This window comes from Balaenoptera musculus, chromosome 5 (assembly GCF_009873245.2).
Source record: "Balaenoptera musculus isolate JJ_BM4_2016_0621 chromosome 5, mBalMus1.pri.v3, whole genome shotgun sequence".
In the NCBI taxonomy this organism is placed as follows: Eukaryota; Metazoa; Chordata; class Mammalia; order Artiodactyla; family Balaenopteridae; genus Balaenoptera; species Balaenoptera musculus.
The window spans coordinates 128,016,807-128,031,865 of NC_045789.1; the positions used below are offsets into that span (position 1 = coordinate 128,016,807).

The 15,059-nt window shown below is 37.1% G+C and overlaps 1 pseudogene; it reads left to right on the top strand.

Annotated features, from left to right (window-relative positions):
• The first annotated feature begins 865 nt into the window (after window positions 1–865).
• LOC118895356 lies at window positions 866–11,982 on the top strand (annotated as a pseudogene).
• Window positions 11,983–15,059: the final 3,077 nt, after the last annotated feature.

A 15,059-nucleotide genomic window follows, 5' to 3' on the forward strand; every position in this document is an offset into this window, starting at 1 on the left:
GCAAATTTAGATAGGAGACAGACAGTAAAGAGTGCATCAACAATTAAGTTAACACTGTGGGCAGCTGGAAGTTAATCTTTCTGAGGAACTACAGAAAACAGTGTAATACACACACACCTCAGATTTTTTTCCACCTGGAATGTAAGGAAGCTGAGGTGTTTATACACCAACTCCTGTCAAGTCCCTGGTTGAGAACTGCTGGACATGGGGACATTAATGCCCCAGAACTTCTGGCTGCCTTTCATGAACACAATCAGGACAGGTTCCACTGGACAGAGAAAGCCCTCAGCAAAGAAATGCAGGCACTGGAATTGAACAGTGCGACACCGAAGAATAGTTCTTCGTTTCAATTTTTAAACCAGAGCCCTCTCTTCTTTCTAGCTGCTGCCATATAACTAACAATTACACTTTGTCTTAGAATCCAAGCTCTTTTTTTTCCCCCTCCACTCAGTGAGGATTAAGGTTTTTTCTTTGGATTTTCTGAAAGCAAAAATAACAATCAAACCATCTTTTACTTAAATAAGACAAGACTGATGCATTTTTCTACAGGATACTTTACCACAAGTTTACTTAAAGGTAAGGCTGAGAGGAAGCCCCTCCCTCCCTCCTGTCATTTCCTACAGTCAGCCTGAATCCAATACCTAACTGCCAGTATACAGTCAAAAAGGAGAACTCGGAAGTTAGTGTTCTGATAGTAAGGTGACGTGACTTACAGAGACATCATTCACAACTCTGGGAATCACAAACGTGATTTTGTGAGTTAGTTTTATATCAGCTTCAGAATTGGGAAGAAGCTGCACACAATGATTCTTTGCCATTCATTTGCCATTTAATGCTGAAGCTGAGCATGTGGTAAGAAGCAAGGATGTCGGGTGAAGTCAGCTGTAGAGTGGACTTCAGTCAACAAGGAAAATCTGGTGTTGGAGGCTGGTTTGGAGCCCTCTTGAGCATCACAGTCAGGGCCTGGGATATGACTGAAAAGGGGTATTATATTTTTCTTCCAAGAAACACCATGTTAGATTTACAGTGAATCATGCTACTTATTTTCTCCTAAGATATCCCTTCATCATATCAGGCTAAGATTCAAGAACATTTCCCTCTTTTTCAAAGCTCACTTCCAACACTTCAAAAATAAGATGTGCCATTCTGTATGTTCAACATGTCAGTTGCTAAGTGTGTGTATGTGTATGTGTGTTAGTCACAAATCTTTCAGTTGCAAGTGATAAAAACGCACTCAAACTTAAGAGACCAAAAGGAGAATTTATCATCTCACGTAATTGGTTGTGGAGGAGAGCTGTCTAAGGAATAAACCTTACTTAGGCACCCCTGGGTTCTGGGCTTCAAACAATGTTATGAGGCTACTCCTTTCACTTTCCTCAGAGTTGGCTTCAGTTTCAGGCAGTCTCCTCCCATACTGTGGCAAAGGTATCAGGCCAGTACTAGCTCTAGGCTTCTGTTTTCCTCACATTGACTGTCCTAGTGAAAAGAGAGTCTGTTATCCAACTGTTCAAGAAGAAGTCCAGGGCAGGGCACTGATTCCTCAGCCTGTCTGCATCTCTTAACCATCAATGTGGCTAGGGAGACGGGGTTCTTTGAAAACCAAAGACTAGCTCATCTGCTTGACTTTGTATTGGTGATGAAAGGATTTCCCACAAGGAAGAACTGTTCAGTTAGCCGAAGAGAGGTGAAAAGAAAGCATCATGGGAAGCCAGTAATTCTGCATTGCTTAGAAGATAAAGGGTATGCATGTGAAAGTAACTATTTGAAAGTGGAATTCTGGACTAAAATAGAAGGACATGTCTTCATCACGGTTTAATATGAGCAAACAAAAAACATACCCAATCTTTTCAGTAGAGTATCCTTTTGTATACTTAGTTGACAAGTTCTCAGTCCAATAAATTTTGCATATAATCAAACTATTTTTATCTCTCCTGCAGTTAATTGAAACAGAATCGTACATCATTGTTATGACACCTATAGGTAATTTCTATAATGCACATTATTGATTGGGTTTTCTAAATCTGCTTTTACACCTTAAAGCTGAGTACAAAGGTGATTCTGACAACAATGGGAATAAAATCCTTTAAAAGCAATCTCGTGGTCACACATTATTTTATTGTAATGGGATTCTCTTAATATCAATATATTTCTGTAAATCGCCTTCTCAGTTCACATGATCAAAAGAAAATAGAAGGCAAATATAGTCCCCCAGTAGTTAATTAGCACATAAATAATTGTATTTGAAAACAGAAGGCGAGAAAGAGACATGGTATTTTCTTACCATTTCAATTCCTTTGGACTCTATAAACTTGTTGGGTATTATACACATAACAAGATTAACTTCAATTCATACATCTCTGATTTGTTATTTTTCTATACAATAGATGAATAAAAACATTATTTTAGACATATAAACATACACATATAATGGCACACTGTTAACATGTATTTGTGTGTATACAGACACACACACACACACACACACTTCCCATGCACGTGTTGAATGTTGTCACACATTCTCAGCCCAGGAGAGGTGGTGCAGCAGGCAAAAGGTATCCGTTTGGCCATTGAGCATTAGAGTCGTGCTGCAAATGCTCTCAGCCAAATAGCACTTTTCTAGACACTGAGCAGAGAGTATTCTCTGATGCATTGTTTTCCCACTGCAGCTCTCTGTCATTTATTTTGTTCTCTGAAAAACATCCCTGACCCAAAATGAAAACACATCAAGAAATAAAATAAGATGTAAATTTGATAGTGCAAATCTGTCCAGCGATGCACAGAAAAGGTTTGACTGAAGTGTAAGGTAACTTGAAAGAGACGGTGTAGTCTACTGAGCATGAAATGAGTGGTTGGTGAGTGTTTGATGGCAATCAGTTGGCATTATGAAGGGAATCATAAGCATCATTATAGACTGGTGAATAAAATAACAATTATTTACATAATAGATGGAAGGAATACCAGAGGCATGTTGTGATTTCAAGGTATTCGAAGAGAATAAAAAAAGATTTCTAGTACCTAGAAGATAACCACCACAAGAAACCAACAATGCTATATATGTCATTGAATCAGTATTTCTAGGAAAGCATCCTCTTACCCTGTCAGTTCAAACCCAATTGTTCTTATTTATTTAGAGGGAATTCAGAGATACATGAGTGAAAAGATAAGGAAAAATTATTTCTAAATGTCAGAATATATAACCACAAATCAGAATACTTTTTCTGGCTTATAAATAAACATATGAATAATTATTTCTTAATAATAACTTACATTATTACTATATGTTTTATAATATATGCAATGCCTTATACCATTACTAAGTGTATGTTTTTTGTGAGCCACTTGATATTTTCAAAACATTAAAGCAGAATTCTTTTCACAGAAAAGCTATTTGTGAATACCTTGTTAAAATTACCATTTGCCTCATTCTTTTTTAATACATTCTTTATAGAAGCTTTGCTAAAAGCAAAGTAAAACTGTAAATGACCTTTTTTTATAATACTGTTAATTACAGTCACACTCTGTCTTGGTTTAATGCAGCTACAGAAATTCTTTTCAGTGGCAGCAAAAGAGCAAAGAAATGAAAGCAGGGACTCTCTAGTCTGCATTTCCTTTTCCTCCTTTCAAAACGAAGTATCACTTTAATCATAACTTTATTATTTGTCCTTAATCAAACACAACTGTAATTTCTAATTATTATTCATCTTAATAATTAATGAAATTATATTGGGAGAGTTTCTGTAATATGTACAGACTGCTCTCAAACTGCCCAATATAATTACTAATGAAAGAAGAGCCATAATGAAATGGAATTTCACAAGTGTTTTGAGTTCACGTGCACACAAGGGGAACGCTGTGGCTCATTGTCATTAGCTAATGATAACCTGAGATCAAAGGCAGAGCCCTATGGAGCTCCAGCTTTCAAGGTAGCATAATAAGTCTGAAATGTCAAATGAAATCTTCCAAAAATGAAATTTAAACTACAATAATGGCCCATCAAAACTGTCAAGCTGGCTATCCAAGTGATATGTATATGATTGATGATTTCTAAAGCTCTAAGAAAGTGAAATAGTTCTAGACAAAAGGCCAAAAGCAAATTCTTAATTCCAATTACAAGAAAAGTACATTTACCAAAGCTGTCATGTGGTTTACCTCGTGCCATGCCAGCAACACCCAAAGTAACTGACCTTACCAGGAAACAAAGAAGAAAACAAAAGAAGGATCAGTGAATAAAACTCGTACTGCGTCTACATAACAATTTTAATCAGGAAACTCTAATTCTCCTGTTATCTTACATACACCTGCTTCTAAAGCTCTGAATCTCAGCGTTTAGAGTAGAGTACACCACTGTTTAAAGCCTACAAGCACAAAGGTAGAGATATGGCATCCAGCAGAGAATGAAAAGTTGTAAGAGCACACAAAGCTACCGTAATGGCAGATCCCTGATTATATGCAAGTAATTAGTATAATTCTGATCAGAATAATCCTTTCCCTCTAACAGTTTGTTGGAATTAATGATAATAAGACTTTAAAAAATTCTTAACGTATGTCTCTGACTCTACTGCAAGCGTTAAAAATAGAGCTGTGAAATCTTCGTGAAGCCTGTGAGTTGAACATTCACTGCTTCACTTCTGAGAGAGAGAGGAGGCAAAAGACGAGCTTAGGGAGGATATTTCATTAAAGTCAGAAAGAACTTTAATACAGAAAAATTAGTTCCGTGAAAAATCTTTTTCCATTTCCACTAAATCGGAAACAATTTAGACTCTGAAATGAAAATTGAAAGAAGAGAAAAAAAAATCCTTAATTGGTCTGGACTTTTCCATTGTGCTTCTGGAATTCTAACCCTTGTACTCTATTGAACCTACTTGTTTCAATTATTCGTTTATTTGTTCTTTCATTCACATATTCATTAGTTATCAATTGATGTATTCTTCATCCATTCATTCATACATTCGTTTATTTATTTAACATTTTCTGTGTGTTAGGCACCAGGCTATACATTGACCGTGCAAAAGTGTATATGGCATGAGGTCTGCCACCAAAGTACTTAAAGGGACAGACAAATGTGTTACTCAGTACGTGTAAAAAAATGTGATACAACTTGATATGTTAAAGAGGAGAACAGAAGTATTAAAACCTGCCTGTGTTTGTATCGTAGATACAGTCAGCTAAGCTTTCAAAGAGGAAATGTTATTTGAGGATTTCTTATGATAGTTTGTAATTTACCAGAGAATCTACAAAATCTATACTTAAACAGGAAGAATATTTCGAGGAACATTGACATTTGCAGATAATTAGAAAGGACAAATTTGAGGCTTATTTTCTATTATGTTTCCCCAAATCGCATATTTCAAGCAGTAGGTAGTCAGAGTTGTATGTAATGAAAAAGTAGAACACGTAAATGGAATAATAATTCTTGAGGAAGCAGTGATTATATTTCAAATTATGTCAGCCTTGACCACAAGGCCAACAATATGAGCGAGGTAGGTTACCAAGAGGGCATCAAACTTCCCTGCATAGTTATTTAATAATTACTAAGCAGGATGTGTTAAATGAGAAGGTCGTAGTCTCTGACTTATTAATACAACTGGGAGAGTTGATTTCTTCTAAGTATGCTCAGCATACTCACATGGGGCCACAACCTTGAGTGGAAATCCTGAGAAGAGGGCTTTCTGCCAGAGGAGATTCTGGAAGTTAATGATGACCTATGAGATGTCCCTACATGGTATTAATGGGGTGGCATGAAACTGAATTCATAAGAGAAATGTTTCTGCTAAGAAGAAAAAAAGTATGCAAAATTCTAAGGCACTGGGAAATAAATTAGATTCTTGACCATTATTCTTCAGTCTTGTTATGGAGAAGGATCTTAAAAGCTTAAAATATTTTATTTTTCTGGTTCATTGAGTACTCTTTTAATTTTGTTATAATTTTTCTGGTACCCAGTAGAAGCTTAATTTAACCAATGGATCCATTTTACAGCTGCACCATTATATTGTCAACATATTACTTGGTCTTTATTTAAAACATGGAAGCAGAAATATACATGGGAGTGTTTATTTATCAAAGATCAATTTTACATTTGTATATCTTGCTCTACAAATATAACAAATAGATACTTTCCAAGGCACTTTTTAGTTTTCATTAACAGGAAACAGATTGGATTTGGATTCATGTGACATGAAAGTACTTAGATTTTTAGACAGAAAATTTAGTTGAATATTATCTTAGCTTGGGGTTCCCCCAAAGCAGACACTGAAGCAAAAAGTTGTTTTTATTTGCAAACATTATCCCAGGAAGTGTAAGTGAGGAATAGAGAGGGGGAAAAGCCAGGAAGGAGGAAAAGCCAAACAAAGATGGGTTATTAAGGTTCCAGTAGGTTCCCTTGGCACCTCGTGAGAAGCCTTATGAAACATGTTTCAGAAGTTTCCACTCAGGTGCAAAAAAGGTGGAAATGTTTATTTATTGGCCCTCATCATTCATTGTTCAATGGTAGTGCCATAAATTTCTGGGTGGGCACATTGTGAGAGCAAAGTGGGTCCCTGTGGGCTCCCCACGCTGTAGCTCAGAGAAGCCCAGGAGGAAAGAGTGATGTAGATGGTTCAGGCCTGAGCCAAGGAGTCTGGTGGGTCCCAGGCAAAATAGTGGAAGCCTGTGCAAGGCTGGTGATGACAGCAGTAGCTGAAATAAGAAGGGCCAAGAATTGGGATGCAAGAAGTGCCTAATGCAAATGTTGCCTGTTTTTTAACATAGAAGGAAAATTGTTTACAAAAGCTAAACTGGCAAATTTATAAGTACTGCAAAACAGATTTTTTTTTTAAATTTTTATTTATTTATTTATTTATTTATGGCTGTGTTGGGTCTTCGTTTCTGTGCGAGGGCTTTCTCTAGTTGCGGCAAGCGGGGGCCACTCTTCATCGTGGTGCGCGAGCCTCTCACTATCGCGGCCTCTCTTGTTGCGGAGCACAGGCTCCAGACGCGCAGGCTCAGTAGTTGTGGCTCACGGGTCTAGTTGCTGCGCGGCATGTGGGATCTTCCTAGACCAGGGCTTGAACCCGTGTCCCCTGCATTGGCAGGCAGATTCTCAACCACTGCACCACCAGGGAAGGCCCTGCAAAACAGATTTTGCAGTGAAATATAGCAGATAAATATGGCAAAGCTCTAAACTCTGATCATGTCATCTCATTTTCAGTTAATTTCAGTGACCACTTCCTCCTCACCCTGTCCTTAGGGAGCAAACCCAGATTCTTTCATCTCTACCAGCATTACTCAAACAATTGGTCCAGAGACCATTTTATACTGTTAAAAATCATTGAATATCCAAACATGATTGTGTTAATATAGGTTGCACTCATATTAACTGTATTTAGAAATTAAAACAGAAATTGTAACGTGGCTCGAATACATTTAAAAATGAAAACAATAAACATATAACAAGTTTAACAATGATAATATTTTTATGAAAAATAATGCTATTTCCAAAAACAACAAAAAATAGTGACAACAGTCTCATTTTTCCACAGTCTCTTTACAAATTTCTTTAATGTCAGGATTTATAGAAGACAATTGGTTTCTCATATCTGCTCTGCATTCGGTCAGTTGAGGTATTACATGTTATATATCCTCTAGAAAATGCCATTATATACTCATGAGAGAATGAAAATGAAAAAGGCAAATGACATCTTAATATTATGAAAATTGTTTTGTCCTTGTAGATTCCCTGGAATAATCTTAGAGACTCCCAGAGGTTTTGGATGCCACTTTGAGGAAGCAGTGGTCTATACATATACATATAGCCCAATCTGCCTAATTTCTTAGTAAACCTTATGGTACTGCCATAGTGAATATTACCATTGCCCACAAGCAGCCTCTAGACTTCTGCATCCAAACTTTCCACCCACCTTTCCCTCTCCCCATCTTTCTTTATACTATTGGTGCTTGTCTAAATCCTCTCAATTCCCTTCAGGAAATTTTCCACAATACTTCTATTTAGCAAGCATCATTTTCTTCTTGCATATAACTTATTTTTGTTTTTGCCCCCCTTATTACTTTACTTTAAAGACTCCATACCCTCTAACTGATGTTGGTTGGTCAATAACTAGCTGTTGAAAATATGATATGAGTGTTTAGTGTGTCATTTACCTGTCTTACAGTTTATAGCATGTGGAACAATAAACCTTTCCGTTTTCTCATCTGTGTATTTTATTTCTGATGACTTTACTATTATAGATTGAGGCTTCAGAAAGCTGTAAAAGAAGACTCGCATGTGTAAGTTCATCTGGCTTGCCAAATGATGTAGCTGGATAACACATCTCTTTTGTCCTTAAGCCTATCCAATTATTGTTCTATACTACTTAGACCAGACAGTTTTGTTTGACAGAGGTTAAGTGAGGACTGGAGAAGGCAGCCTAGTCAATGCAAAGGCAATGTTGTACTTTGTAATTAGTAACTACGTATCTCTCACCAGCTGTCAGGGATGGCTGATCTTGGGTTTTTGCAGGAGGCTGAAATATTATTGAACTTGTGAGTGAAAGGATTAATTTACACGCTGTGGCCCTGCTGATGCATAGTATGGCTCAGACTCTGACGAACATCGTCAGGTAGTTGGTACCTGGTTGGCATAGACCAGGGACTACCTGGCAACATAGATTTCCAGTTTTTCCTTATTTGAATAACTGAAGGTCGCTGAATTTAAAAGGAAGGTGACTCTTGCCCCGTAATTCAAAGATTGCCTTATTATGACCATCTAAGTGTTTATATCTATATTATTTTCTTCCTTCTCCTGCACAAGTCCTACAACCTTAGATATATATATTCATAATAACATAGAAAGGGAAATATATTTGTATATATTCTCCCTGTCTGACTGTGAAAGGCCAGTTTTAAAACTTAAGAGCCCTTTAATCAAGAACTAGCTAGACTGAAATTTTGGCATAGCTGAATGCAATAAGCTTGTAAGTGCCCACATTTTCCACAAGTGATCTTCCCTGCCTGTACATTAATCCTTCTTACATTCACTTTACACAGAAGGTGCACTTCAGTGAATCTGGATACTAATTAATTTCAAAGCTGTAATGCACAGCAAAGGGATATATCGTTAAAATAACTGGATTAGTTAGATTAAGTGACAATTCAATAGAAAAGGAACTTCTAAATTCCATTTAAATATAAGATTAAAAGATGCAAATTCATCTGTAGAGAAAAACCTTACTGACTTCAGATACACCCAGAGTGACAGGTAAGAAAAGATATCTCAGTGTTGTTTTGGTTAATATGTTTGTGTAGTTCTAAGCATTGGCTGCTATAGCTTGGGCATTTGGATCCTCTCAGGTCCTTTAATGAAATTTATTCTCTTAAAATATCGATAGACTCACCAAAAAGGATTGTTTTATTCATTTTAAAATACTTCTGATGCAAATATTATGGGAAAGTAGGACTTCGGTGGGAGGTAGAGAGAAATGTAAGCACTGTTTTATTATTGTCTCTGATTTTCAATAAATTAACAAATATTTCTTTGTCTCACTCTGTGACCACCTCCTTTTGCTTTTTTTTAACTTACTTTCTCTAGTATGTCATCTCCCACAATTCAAGTCTCTTAGTAAAACCATTGTTCCATTTTTAAACTATTTTTCACTGTCTCTCACCTTTCTTGTATCCTTTCCTTTTAACTCAGCTTTACTCTAATGGTCAACCGTGGTAGTTACTCCTTTGTGTATATCATCAACTCCCCTGTCCCTCTTTTACTTGGTTTTACTCTCCTGGCTAAACCACAGCCCTGGTTAAATCCAGTTCTTTACTTTCTCTGTACTTTCCCCTGCACAACAGATATATACACATATGTCTCAGTTTAAATGAATAGTAGTTTACCTCAGGAGGCCCTTAGAGATTTGCAGTAATCATTCTGTATTTCCTAAGTCACTTCCCATTCCAACTCTCCTCAGTAAGTATTTCATGTCTTCTTTCTCCTCAGTTCTTCCAATACTTTCTCCATTATCTTTAACCTCAGATTTTACCTTGTAATTCACTGAGAAAATGGAAGCCGTCAGAAGAGAACTTCCACCAAGGTAGCTACACACCTGCCATACCTATGCCCATATTCCCTACCTTTCTTTTGATACTACAGATGAGCCCTCTGTGCTCCTAGCTAACACCAAGTACTACTCTTGTGCACTAGATATCGGCTTTCTTGTCTACTGAATTACAATTATCTCTTCGCTCATCGTATCCTCAGATTTCTTTCTCTATTGGATGACTACCATTAGCACACAAATATGCTGCTATTTCTTCTACTTGAAAAGAACCCTTGCTTGATTAGCAACCTCTGTATTGCTAAGAGCAATGGCCAATTCGCACCCTTCATCTTATTTTATCCATCAGTAGCATTTGCTCTAGTTGATCACTCCTCCTTGAAACATTTACTTCCCTTTCTCTTAATTCTTCTTCTGTCTTGATGGCTGTTAGTTTTCAGTCTTCTTTGCTAGGTCTTGAGCACTCTGTCCATGAACTTTTCTCCTCTAAACTTGTTCCCTTGGTGATCTAATTCTTTCCTAAGGTTTTAAATCCCATCTCTGCACCCGTGAATCCAAAATATATATCTCTGTCTCTGCTGCTCCTGAAAGGTAACTATACAGTATTTCTTGCTGGTGATTAGGAATTCATAGTGTTAAGACAGATATAACAGAGTTTTCTAGCTGGCGAATACATGGAGAACTGGGGAGAATGGTGCACCTGGAGAGGTGATGGAAGCTCTGTACCCTTTCCCCAGACCTTGCCATGTGCATCTCTTTTATCTGGGTGTTCCTGAGTTATAAAAGTTAAATCTCAGAGTCATATCCTAGAAGATGTATCATAGCCTTGAGAGACCAGGATGCTGATAATTTAGACCATTCTGCAGGTGCTATCAGAGGATGGGCAGCAAGAGTTGCTCACATTGTCATAGGTAAAATGCACAGGTAAGAGCCAGGGTCTTTTACTGAAAGTATGATGAGAAATGTTAACATCCTTACAAGTACTGCAGTTCTTGAGTTTGTAACACAAGTGAGTATTGCCTTGGAAGTCTTAATTAAAAACTCTTTGGATGTATTTGATGATAATCAATTTTTGGAATTACCAAAGAATATCTTTGATACAATTCATGATATAAGATGTTCAGTCATGATTGTTTGAACCCCAGAGGAACTGGAGGATGTGTCTGACCTGGAAGGGGATCACGAGGTCTACAGTTACACCAGCATTCAGCATTCACACCGAAGGGAAAACTGACTGAGCTAAGATGACTCAAACACCTGAGGCAGAAAAGGAAAAAAGTGCTGAGCAAGTTGCTGATTTCAAGAAATTAAAGAGTAAGCTGTATGTTGAGATTGAGATATGGACGATACAAGCAATGATATTGTTCTGACCAAGAAATCGTGTATGATCATAATGGAGATGACAGACTTCGCAAGGGGCAAAGGACTACCAAAGCATACAACTGATGTGATCTGTGCAGCTAAAATGATATCAGAATCAGTGTCAAGGATGGATGTCCTCTCTTGGCAGGTTGCCAACCAGTGTCCAGGTCCATCATGCAACCAGGACTTGTTGGATTACTGGAACAGATGAAGTTCTACTATCACCAAATGAAAATCTTCAGTCAAGTTAAAGCTGAGATCTACGACCTGGGAGGGAGAGCTAATCATGGCAGCTTTGGACAGTGTCACCTCCCTGATTCAAGCAGCCAAAAATTTAATGAACGCTGTAGTTCAAACCATGAAAATGTCTACATTGCCTCAACCAACATTATCCGAATTCAGAGTCCTGCTGGGCCCTGGCACCCAGTTGTGATGCAGAGAATGAAGGCCCTGCAAAAATAAATAAATAAAATAAAAATCCTTGATTAAAAGAGAGAAGCCAGAGTAAATGTGTGCAGCTGTTGGATGAGACTCAGCAAAGAAAAATGTCTACCCAGTGCAAGGAATGAGTGAATTTAGAGGAAGACATAGCTACTGAAACAACTCCTCTACTCTAGTCCCTTTATTACAAAGCCCTGGCTAAACTTACTACTTTATTTTTACATTTGATTAGTTCTGCAGGTTCACCGACTTTTAGAGTTTAACCCTCAAATAACATGAACCATTGCAAGCTGAACCAAAATAAACAATGTATATTTGGGATCATGTCATTGTCATCTCTGTATGGTCAGCACCTAGTAAGTAATGAATATATGCTTGTGGAATGAATGGAACCTTTCAGATGTTGTTCAGCCTTTCCCATCACAGAGAATTTTTTACATTCATTATAGAATGGACGTAGGAGACTCAAGTGAGCCATCTGTAATAGCTTAAGTACACTGGCTCTTCTCATTTTGAATTAAAACACTGACAGGAGCTCTTGAGTTGGTTTTCAGTGGAAACAAAGACTTCATTAAATGGTTTCCCATTTAATCTCCAGGCTTTCTTTACCTGACCTAACCTGGCAGACATGTGTGCTTCCTGCTGTTGGAAAAAGAAAAAGAATCAGTCTCTAGATATCTGTACCTATTGTCAACTGATTGGGTTAACAACCACCAGAAACTAACCAAGCTTGAGCAGTCAAGCAACTTCCTGGATTTTGAAAGTCAGCCTTGATTACAGAGCAATTTATTAACATTATAAAGGTTACAATGAGTTTTGATGCAACAGATATGCCTTTTAAAGTTCCACTGTGTTCAGCAGTTCTGCATGTTGAGTATTGGGTTTAAATGGGTTCACCAGAATATATATGTGGAGGAAGAGTTATCACCCACTGGGGAAATGGGGCATCTAACTATATATCCCTGAGTGAGTTATGATAACAGAAGTGTAAGGAGTTCCACATGACTCTAAAAATCCATTTGTGTCAGGTTGCAGTTGTAATTAAAAGGAAAAGACCACTTTGAAAAATCTTTCGGCATTGAATAAAATATAACAGTGAATTGTACCATTGAACTATGAAGTAGAGTTCATGGCAATGAGCTGGAGTGATTTTAATAACATTCTTTCAAATAAAAGTCACTGTTAAAAAAACAGATACAATATGATTACTTTTTATTCTCTTTCTCCCACATATGTTTATGTAGTTCAGAGTCGTTGTTAATGCGCTGTGGTTTTTTTCCCTTTCAACTCTAGGGACCCTGATGTTTCTTTTTTTATTTTTCTGGGATATCTGGCTCAGGGAAGGGAAGAGAGAGTAGTGGGAAAGAACAGAGGAGCAAAAGAGAGAAATTAAAGGAGCCTCTTGGTCAATTTTAGGAACTGAATAATTGCGCTGGTAAAAAGAGGAGAGATGTTTGACATTTGTTTTGACCAATGATTTCATATAGTCACAGTTAATAGGGAGAAAACATCCACAGACAATTCTAAAAGGATACAAAGTTATGGAATTTCAACATTACTAAGCATATTCGTGCACACAGGTTAGTCAAACAACGATGGGACAGAGATCATTTGATTACAATAATATGCTCATATCTTTAATTTATTTACATATTACAAAGTAATAAAAGTCTATGGTGTTTTATTTTCTTACAGAGAAAAGATATTAGTTCATGTTCTCATATTTTCCAAGCTGCTGTAGGGGCCTTTGGACAGTTCTATCACAAATCTCATAGTTTTAATTCCTCTTTGAGGGGGAGGGAATTTACTTTAAGATTTAGTGAGTGAACCCATCCTCTAGGCTACTCTGTTTCCCTGTTTTGCTCTGCTTATGATGATTGGTTGAACTGCTCTGGCCTTTTTTCCTAGTGTGCTGTCATAGACAGCCATTCATACAATCAGTGAGCCTCTTCCAGTGGTTTTCCTGCCTTATTGACCAGCCCAGATATTTCCTCTGTACTGCCGCACCAGCACCAATGCTAATTCCGATCCTGTACCCTTCATCAACTCATTGCTGCCTCTGTCAAGGTGCCACTCATGCTGTATCACTGGATTCTTTCTGGGTGTCCACCAAATTCCAGTGAGCTGAGAAACAGAGGCTCTCCATGGCATACCTTTTCTATTCTCCTCACTATTGCTCTCCTGTGAGTGAGAAAGGGCTGAAATTGGTAAATAATTGATTTGCCCAAGACAAGTCCTTGATTGCCGTTCTGACTCAAAACTATTCTGTAGTCACTCTTTACTAGAAGTTTTGCCTAAACTCCTCTCACTACTAAAATGAAATTTTTCCTCTAATTCTATTTTCTTCCATAATTGTCCTGGGCTTATAATCCCAGTTTCCCTTAGCACGTATCCACTACCTGTATTTATTCCTTCAAATGTCCCAATGTCCAGAGCATATCTGGACATTATGTTTATTTAATATAAGTAGTAAAATACCGTCACAGGCTAGGTAGCTAAAAGAAGGTATGTTGAATTTGGATTCATAGAAATCTGTATTCCAGCTCTACTGTTTACTAGCTGCATATATTTGAGCAATTTTTAAACCCTCTGTGATATCCCAATTCAGTATCTGCAGAATATCCCCAAAAGTGGATATTAAGGTCGATTTTATAGGACTGTTGTAAGGATTACATAAAAATCATAGAGCCAGCATTTGGCAAATGGTAATTGTTAAAAATTTTTATTGTACAATAATAAAAGTAAAATTAATTTTTACTAAATCATTGTTACATATTTTAAAAGTAGTTGTTTCATTCAGACTTGGTTCCTCAGTCTTTCCCCATTGAGCCTGATTTTATTCAACTTTATCTTGACAGATTTTTGATTTGGTTTCTTCTTCCTCTGTTTCAGGATAGTAAATTACCCTTTTTGGTGTTACTAATAAAAATCTGGACCAGCGGCATAGTATTTGTAAACTTTATACTAAAACTTGTTAGCCTTTTATCTTCTCATGCAGGAAAATTTCTCATATTTATAAATATGATATTAATTGTTTTTTGTAACACATTTTCTGTCTCTAAAAGTAATGCACACTATTGCAGAAATTTAAAAAATTGCATACAGGCGCAAAGAAGAACATAAAACCATTCACAAACCAACTAAACAGAGGCAATCGGTTAAGAATTTGACATATAGACACCTGTAAAAAATGAATAAATTTAATCGAAATGTGAGCCTACTATACATACTATT